The sequence below is a fragment of the Aulostomus chinensis genome, chromosome 13 (genome assembly GCF_037954235.1).
Source record: "Aulostomus chinensis isolate RoL2024-O1b breed Wild chromosome 13, RoL_Achi_v1.0, whole genome shotgun sequence".
Lineage (NCBI taxonomy): Eukaryota > Metazoa > Chordata > Actinopteri > Syngnathiformes > Aulostomidae > Aulostomus > Aulostomus chinensis.
The window spans coordinates 26,891,835-26,901,691 of record NC_141332.1 but is presented as its reverse complement, the minus strand read 5'-3'; the positions used below and the strand labels follow the sequence as shown (position 1 = coordinate 26,901,691).

At 47.9% G+C, this 9,857-nt stretch overlaps 1 long non-coding RNA gene across 1 annotated transcript; it reads left to right on the top strand.

Annotated features, from left to right (window-relative positions):
* Positions 1-7,867: 7,867 nt before the first annotated feature.
* LOC147251571 (uncharacterized) lies at positions 7,868-8,488 on the top strand. Its single transcript, XR_015119083.1, has 3 exons — positions 7,868-8,104; positions 8,189-8,335; positions 8,431-8,488. It is a non-coding gene; the product is annotated as an uncharacterized LOC147251571 (long non-coding RNA).
* Positions 8,489-9,857: the final 1,369 nt, after the last annotated feature.

Sequence of the window (9,857 nt, the reverse complement as noted above, 5' to 3'; positions counted from 1 at the left end):
CAGAGGTTCCAATGTCACCATCACAGGGGCCCAGTGGAGCCTCTCTCCCCAGATGTGAGCTCTAGGGCCCTGGGGGAGGCTCTCCAGGGCAGTAAGGGGACCTCCTTGACCTCAGCCCCACCCCAGCAACACCAGGGCCCCTTAATCTGCCCCTTGCCCCCCGACCTAAACCACCACCAACACCTGGGGCCCTCATACACCTTGCCCCCCCCCACCGAGCCCGGGGACCCACTCTGAAATAAAAACACCTGCTCACAGGTAAAGGTTGGCTAGTTACACGCAACAGGCAGGGTTATTGACATCCACACGTTCATGGTTCTGATAGTCACAACTCCACCATTTCCAGGTCCAGCTACATTAAAAACAAAACTGTCCAGACCTTTAACCTCAAGGTCATCTGTATCACAAGCAGCCAAAGGTCAAAGGTCAAAGGCTGACTGGGGAAACGTTTCTTGTCATTAGCAGGTTTCCAGGAGAGGATTAACAAAACGAGTGTTTTTCATTGCTTTGTGTCATGGCGGAGGAATGAAGAAATCCTGAGAATAACAACCAGACCCAGACACCACTGGTGTGTCACCACTAGGGGGCACCACAAGTTCAGCTTTGAACAGAAGGGCCCATTAATTTCCCCTCTGTCCTGCCTTTTCAATGTCACAGTTTCAATTACCGTCGACCTTTTTGCCTTGCGTGGCAGCATTCATGTCACGGAACATGTGATTCCGACGGAATTCCTAAGCAGACCAGTAAATATATCAGCCCTCAGTCCAGATGCATGCAGGGAAAAAAAATGCACCGAGGCAAGAAACACTGCATGACGGTGTTTGTGGCTCCGTGCATGTAGAACAAGCGGCTGCCTCGCGGAGACCAGCGTGTGGACGTGTAGTCGCCCATGAACACTGAAATCAGTGGACATGACGTGTTCTTATCTGTGCAGATTCTCTCTTCGCTCGATGCGCTGCGCTAGCAAACATTGTGTACAGGGTGTTATTTTTCGTCTCTGCATGTGTTTGTTTAATTTTACGACTCTGGGAAGCTCCACTGTTACGTTTATGACGTCATTCTCAGGAGAAACCTGATGGGATGCAGCTCATTAAACAACTCCAACCATTGTTAAATGAACTGCAGAGAACAAAAAGTAGACTGAGGCAGATTTAATTCCACTGGTAGGAAATGATGACTGTCTCATGTACGCTGCATGAGCTCATGCATTGGCATCGGCTGCTGTGATATGACATAGGGAACGTATTCGGAGGACGTGGGTTACACCGCACCATGACCTCGGGAGCTTGTAAACAGGTGTTTTAAGAATGTTGCCAGCCATCAGCCTCCGTTAGCTTGAAGCTAAATATACGTGGCTGGTTCTCTCTGCATTCTGGAGCGACGAGAGGGAGGAAGGAGGTGCTGGGATGACGCTGTCCTCATGAATATGACCACACATCTGCATGGCATCATGCCTTTGGTCAGAAACAAACAAAATAACAAGAAACAGGCAGCAAGAAAACATCTGCTTGACGAAATCTGTCATTTGGAATTTAAGTTAGCAAACATCAATATTCCTATGAAGAAGAATCCTACTGGACTGGCCTGTTTGGCTCTTGCAATGCATGCTGGGACAGCAAATCACCAGCCCTCACTTCTACATCTGCACTTTGATTGATCGATGGGTTCGGAGGGTGAATCACAGGGCTGAGCGGCCACACCCCCTTGACCTCCATCATGGTGGAGGTTCTGCTCAAAGGTGTAAATTCCAGAGTCGGACAAACGGAGGGCTGCTGGTTGAACTGGGATGGGTAACTGACATGTGCACACTCAAGGAAAGCACATTCTCAAAATATGTCACTGTGGTTGGCTGCTCTGATGAGGAAGTTCATCCAGATTTCTCAATGAACTACAGATATTCTCAGAACTCTATGGGGTTCAGTTTGCAAAATCTGCTGAGTCAGCTCTGAGGCGACTCGTCGCCTAAAAAAAGCCCCTCTAATAAGCAACAACGTCCTCACTAAACTCCCATCAGTGAGCTGCAGAAGCTCAACTGAGTCACTGACATCAGATCGGTTGCGTAAGAGAAGGAGGCTGACCAGTCGACCTAATGGGCCGTTATGAAGAGAGCTGACCTCTGTGACTTGGAGCCGAGGAAGAACCGTGGAGGAGGAGGAGGAGGAATGCTGCAGGGTTGAGCCGGGGTCACTGGAAGATGCTCAGGGGGTCAGAGGTCAAATTGTTAGGGAAGGGAAGATTTATGTGTATGAGAATTGCTGAGTCCTTCTATGGCAGCTCTCTGTGAGAAATTACAGACCATCGTCAAGGCTATTAACTTAAACCACATGATCAAAGCTGCACTTGTAAATTTCACATCAAATGTCTAAAACCCAGCAGAGGATTTGGGCTTTTTTCTAGCTCATAATGTGGCTTTTCAGCATGGCTCCCTTCATCAGGACTCTGTTGTCTCCAGCAGCAGCAGATGTTTCCAGACCCGCCGCAGCAGGAAGCCGACCAGTCAGAGAGCAACGTTCAGGACCCCGCAGGCGCATGTTTCTGCCCAACGCTGGTGAAGAAACCAGAACTGACCGGAGTTCATACTGCAATGATGTGTGCAGGATTAAGGGCATGTCCTCATATATGTGCTTAATCCTGCACACATGAGACAGCAAATCCTGAAATAATGCAACTACTGAAACACAAGGAGACAGAAGACACTTTTAAAAATGGTTCAAAGCGCATCATAAAGTGCTCAGAGCCACAGATCTGCTGGGTCTGCTGACAGGAGAAACACCACCAGACACACAGCACACAGGACACGATGCTTCAGTGGCTGACGCCCCCTGGTGGACGTTATAATTATGACCATGGTTTTGACGAGAGTTGCAACAGGAGAGACACAAGAGCTTCTCGTTGAAATAAATGTAAGTGATTTATTGAGGCTTAAAGATTTTAAATTATTGTGTTGGTATCTAATAACGCTGTCAGTCCGTCTGTCTTTGACCTTGACCCTCGACAACCGGACATCGGCCTCTAATTATATCAGGAAAATTCCTCTTTTCTCCAGCTTGTTGTGAAGCGATGGAGGAGGAGAGCTAAACGCTACCAAACTCCATTCAGAAAACCAACATTTTAAAGGTTATTTATTTGTCTTTTTAGCCTGCAGGTGACTGTAGCAAAGGGAGGGGAGGCGAGGGGCCGCAGTCTACAATTTAAACACTAGATGGCACTAGATCCTGCACACTGGACCTTTACAATGATAGAAGGTGGCACGTTTCCCTCTACGAAGAAGCTTCTGGATGAGACAGAGTACTCCACAAGCTCAGGAGCTCTGGATGAACCATCACCTGAGACCTGGGAAGCGTTCTGAGACGGGCTTGGTGTTGAAGTGTCGGCCATGACAGATACAAATCAAGACTTTACAGATGATTTCAGGGTGTTTTGTCTTGGGGGGGGGGGGGGGGGGGGGGCATGTCACATAAACCACCGTCTGCTCCCAGAATTTCTACATTTAGCACACAGGATCTTTTCTCTTCAGTCTTTCATTATCATCCATTCAAGGGAAATTAGCATAAATGGAGGCAATTACGCCGCGAGGCATCTCTTTCAGCTCATCACATAAAAGGACAATAGTACGTGAAATGATACACATTCAATTCCCATTAAATCAGCGAGCGAGCAGACAGAGACTCTCCTCATCATTTTTCCTTCAGCTGATTGCTGGAATTTGCTCACTGACTTCCACGCCGCCGAGGAATTCCTCTAACAAGGTCTTGACCTTTTGATTTTCCCTTTGAGCTCATAACAGGTTAGTGACGTCCTGCGTCAGACCCGAATGAAGATTCTTTGTTCGGGAGAAGAAAGGGAAGAAAAGGGATCCTTAATGACAACCGTTATTTCCTTGTATGTGAGCTGAGGAGAAACCCAAACCAGGAACCTCTGCAGTGTCTGAACATGAGCCCAAGAGGGAGGCAGGTTAACAGAGCATCGGTGGAGGGACAGACGAGGAGACAGACACCCCACTCGTTAGCTTAGCATAACCAACAGGAAACAGAACACAAACAGGGAGCTGATGATGGGCTTCCTTTGGCAGCTGGTTTACATTTAACCTTAAACTACAGAAACAAACGTCTTGACTCGTATATTTGTCTGCTTTCAAGTGAAAAAAATGAAGATTTGCTAAACAGGTAGCATCTTGATACAGCGGCTCTTTTCATTTTTGTTTCGTTCAGAACGACATCTTCTTCATACGCACGCCGGACGTGACTGGAAAGTCCTCCAATTAATGAGCGTTGGTGAGGGAGCACCAAGCTGATCTATTGAACCGTGTAGAAACGTGCACACGTGAGCTAATCCAGTGTGAAGAGTCCTGAATCAGTGACCGCCGCTGGTTTACGCGTGCGTCCACGGCTCAGCCGGGAGCCTCGGTGTTCCTGTTTCTACGGGGTCTGGTTCTCTGGCGGTATATCACACTTTATGACTTGGCTTGTCTCTGCTCCAAAGACCAGACTTGATGATCTGCCAACTGGCAGCACACTGATAAACACTGACACGTGTCTCGCTGTGTCATAAATGCATTTGACTATCTAGCGACGTCAGCTGCAGGTCCGCCTTCACGTATCCACCAGCCAAGCCTCAGAAACAGTGATGCTGCTGGAGCGCATGCAACTTTAATGATCCCCGAGCCACAACCTGGATGAATATTTCATGTTTTGTATGTCTTTTCTGTCTTTTAATTAGTGCTTGGGGGGACAAAAGTGACAAATGAATGTGAATACTGCCCCCTGCAGGCCATGAGGCATGATTTAAGACAAGAATGAGTTGAAGCGAATGGTTAACCACATGTTCAGACCCTCAATCAACGCCAGGCACCGTGCTGTTCTTTCTCACGTCTTAGGAACACCTTCACTGAATTCCTTCACATTTGCTACCGACATCCACTGGGATTTTGGTGGTCAGAGGTCAAAGTTACGGTGACAGGCACGCGTCACAGATGGTACAACCACAATCCACTCATCTTTGTATTCTTCTAAACTTTATTTGTTCTATGATTCAAGCTAAAAACACGATGTGTTTGGAGGCAGATAAAAAATGATTTTGGGCCAATAGATTTCTTGAAGGTGAACAAACAACGCAGTCGAACATTTTCACAGGTGTTTGTGGACGTAGAGCAAACAAACAGAAATTCATGACCCGGGCGAGACTTTCATACACAACCTGGTATTTGCTGCGATTACGAGTCAAGGCCAACAGTCGGAGCCCTGACAGGCGAGGCTTTGTGTGGCTGAGCAGAATCTCTAATCTCAGTCTAAAGCTCGGACACAAACACCCAGCTAACTCAAATGCTAACACAACTCAGTTGAATCAACTGTTTTACATTTGTAAAAGCAAAAATCAGTGTCTCAGTAAACACATTGAAAACCACAGCACATCATTAAATCTAAACCAAACTCGAATCTAAAGGCCTGCTGTCAGTAAAAGTAACTCATCCAAGTTTGGAACCTGCCAGGAGACTTCTGTTGTGATCTGGAGCCAAACTGCACCTCCTGTAGAAGCTGAGACTCACGCTAGTTAGCTTAGCACAACAGATGCGTGTGCATGTAGTACTTTGTTACCTCTCAGCTGCCAGTGAGAAGCGTCTTCTGAGTGTCAGACATTAAAGATGTCCTTGACTCACACCTTCAGACCAAGTCCAGACCTCGACTGTGAGGTGACAACCAGCACGTGAGGTCACGCGTGTTAGCGAGGACGCCGCATAACCCCGCCCAGTGGCGTGTCAGAGTTGGAGGGCCGAAGGTGTGAAGACAGCCCAGCTTGGTGATATCAGGTCTGAAGAGGACAGGAACCCAGAGGACTTTTCAGGTCAGAGCCCGGACACAAATCAGTCGCTGGAGAGAAAAAGCTTCATTTGTGCAAACAATCAGCGATCGCACTCACTCAGGAATTCATGACAGACGAAGATGAGAGCCGAATGCAGCGCTGCCTCGCCTCGCATCGCTGCATTCGGCTAACAGACTGACAGTGACCTCATCTCGTTTATGGGAACCTTTCCCTCGTGAGAGACAACAACAACAACAACAACGACAACAACAACAACAACAACCAAGCATTTGCTGTTATTTCTGCTCTAATTCTTTGACTCATCGGTTATTGATTTGGAGGCTCTGTGACATGGAATTGACTGAGAGGGAAAAAGCAGACAAACAAAACCCAATAACAACAATTTTTCATTAAAATATTCATTTTAAATACAAGAGGCAGGAAAATGCAATTTAAACAAGATTAAATTCCCATCAAAATATTCATATAAGGTCGAGGTGGCAGAGGAATACTGGACTGGTTGAGTTGGACGCTGTTCATTTGTGCGTGGACGTCAGAGCTGCCCGAGTCACGTCTGCTTCAGTGGCGGCAAAAAAATTAAAGACGTGATGAGGAAATAAATACCCCCCCCCCTCGCCGGAGGAGTGGTGGTAGAGATGCTGACAGTCGGAGGAGAGGTGAAAAAAATCTTGCAGTTCAACTGGACCTCAGAAACAGGAGCGAGGTGTCCCATGAACACGTCACACGTATGTGGACTGGCGGCGCTCGCAGGCTTCAGGCTGGAGCTACGAGCACAAGCTGGACTTTAGCTGCACCATCTGATTTTCTTGAGGGTAAAGGATGGGTTCCTGTTTTTTTGCAATGCGGTGTGTCAACAACTGTCCTCTCACACATGGAGGTGTGTGTGTGCGTGTGTGTGTGTGTGTGTGTGTGTGTGTGTGTGTGTGTGTGTGTATGTGTGTGTGTGTGTGTGTGTGTGTGAGGTACTTATAAAACACGGTTGCTGCTGCCGCCTCCAGCAGGTTCCAGGGTGAGCATCCATAATGTGCAGCGACAGTTGTAAAAGAGAATAGTCTGCTTGTCCTCTGTGTGTGTGTGTGTGTGTGTGTGTGTGTGTGTGTCTGTGTGTGTGTGTGTGTTGGCAGGTTGCTAATGTGTTGACGGCGCTGCAGGAAATGAAGATTCTTAACAGGAAGAAAGACAAAGCAAAGATGAACAAAGTTTAGTTTCGGCCGGTGCTCCGTGTGAGTCCAAACCACGGCGCTGGAGCGTTGGTCCACCAAGACGTCTTCTGGTTCCTGTCTGGTTTTTATTGGATTTTACACCCAGAATGCAGACAAAACTTTTAAGGTTGTCTTTCGTTTTCTGCACAAACTCTCAAGAACAACTTCAGGGTTACTGTATCTCTTTCTTCTCCTCTCTTTCTTTCTCCCCTCACCTTCCTGCTCATCCCCTCCCTCCCTCCCTCCCCACGTTCCCTCTCTCCTCCTCTGTCCATCCTTCCTCCAGTCTTTTCACCTTGCCCCAAGTACCACCAGGATAAAAAAATACATCAAATGAGTGCACCCCCCCCCCCCCCCTTGGGTTGTGTTGTTTATGTGCAGTGCTTTTTTAAAAGCTGTCTTCAGATCTCCTTCCTGGCTGACACTGGGCCAGGGGTGGGGTGGGGGGGCAACCTTGGACCTGACATCTGGATAGCAGTGCAGTGACGGACCTGAGCGCTGCTGTCAGCCAAACGCTGGTCGTGCTTGGCTTGTTTAGAGGTGTGACGGGATGGGACGCCGGCGCCTCCTGCTGGCCACAGCTCCAGAACTGTCAAACGAATGTGCTGTCCCTCAACTAAAAGCTTAGATGCTGACTTTCTATTATCTGTTGTAATCCAAAATCAGGAGGAGACAGAAGTATGATGAACAAAACAAAAGCCTGGTTTACTGAGTGTTTTCACAGGCGTCTGGCCGAACTTCTAAAACTCAAGAACGTGGAGGGAACTGTACGAACCAGAACCTCCTCCCTATGTTGGGTATTGTATGCCTGTATTTGCATGACGTGTGTCGTCTTTACAGCACTCAAACTGCATCATTACCAGGAGTTCAGCTCTCTGCTCGAGGGCACTTCAACACACTGGCCATTGGAGCAGAGAATCAGACCAGCAACCTTCAGTTCCCAGTGAGCCCAACACTCCTGGTGCTCAGAATCTGGAGGTTTTTAAAGGTTAGAGGGGATGTTTTTGACATTCAGGGACCGTTCGGGATGAAGTGCAACATGGAATCATTTAGGAGAGTGTGAAGCGGACGTTCCCTCACAGGTAAAACGTGTGAGTCAAGTTTCTTAAAGTCATGCAGGGAAGCTGCAGAACCAAGAACTGAACGTCGTTTGTTTGTCCCTGAAGGTTCACATCCCTGTAGGAATGTCGTGAAGAGTCCCACAGGGAACGTCATGCATTTCCCACAAGTACCCAGAAGGTTCTTGAACGTTCTCTAAGTACACATCTGGAATCAAGTGAACTTTCACTAGAATTTTTTTGAAGAGACCAAAGGTGTGTTTGTAATTTCGTTCATCATTCACACGTCATGTGTCACAAATGAAACGACTGAAACTGAAGCAGCTGTTGTGTAATTTCTGCTGAAACAGCTTCAGCCGCACCTCCTCGCCGATCCTGTCCACTGGAGTTTGTCCGAACTAACTGATGGTCCGTTGCTCGGCCGTGACGGGTCTTCTGCTGAGATCGGAAGGTTCAGACGGAGAGAGACGAGGAACCAAAGTGACAAGCAGCTTCATCATGAGGTGATCACGCAGTTAACTCTGTCCACGCTGCCGGCTCCGTCCCGTAGACGTCTCGCCAGTGACGGATTCTCTGCTTGCCTTCCTTCTTCCCTCCACGTTGGTTGTTCGCTCGGGTCCTGCTGTGAGATCTGGTCCTTGCCCGCAACACGACAGAACTCCGTGTTTCAGAGGGTGACGTGATGCCCTGTGACGTTTTCGCAGCTGAAAATGTGATGTTTCTGCACAGGGACGAGGCAACAAGAGTGTTGACCCTTTGAGCACAAATTAAGCCGCAGGCTGTTTTCACGCTGCAGTTCAAAGTTTCCCACTTCTGACCTTAATGGCCCTGACACGCCAACTCACCAAGTCATCGGGCACCGACCTTCGCCGGCAGTTTCTGCTGTGTGTCTGGCACGACTGACCTCAGGGAACGCTCATTAGTCACAATACGCGTGGCTAAGAATGCGTGCTTCAGGTTTTCCACTTTAACGTCTCCCAGGATCATTTTTCAGCATGAAAATGTCAAACCGGATCTACGCTCTGAAGTTCTGAAATGTTTTCAAAATAAAACTCACAAAAATCAGTCAGTTAAGTTTCTGGTTGGCTGTGAGCGGGGTCATGTCCTCTGTGGCCACCGGGCTGATGTGTCGTTATGACATCACAGCGTTCAGCTCTCAGATATTTAAAGGCTGTATTCAACAAAGACAACACCTTAGCTTCATCTACCTCACATGAGCAAGCTACCTGCACCATAGCCAACGCTACAAAACACAAATGCACCTCTTGCCTGAGGTGATAACCTCCTATTGGACTACAAAAATACCTCATTCCTGAGGTGATAACCTCCTATTGGACTACAAAAATACCTCATTCCTGAGGTGATAACCTCCTATTGGACTACAAAAATACCTCATCCCTCACCGTCTGTTGGGTTTCTTGGATGCCATCACTGTCGTGTGCCGTCGTATCAAAGAAGAACCGCTCCAAGTTGACGGACTCACGTTGGTATTACATCACATCTCATCTCTTTACATCTAAAAGCAGACAGGAAGTGACACGCTGGCAATGATCAATAAAGCTTTCTCAGCAACACTAAGGTCAGCGGTCACATGATAATCTTAAAAAAAGGAGAAAAAAAAGAGCAGGACGGCCAGCCAGCAGGAGAGGTCTGAGCGGTGCATCTGTCTGGCTCCGAGACGCAGCTCATCTATCACACATCACTCCTGCACATTGTTTTTGACAGATGCACATCGTGTTATCTTTGCTTGATATGACTGAAGTGTGTGTGAGTGGGG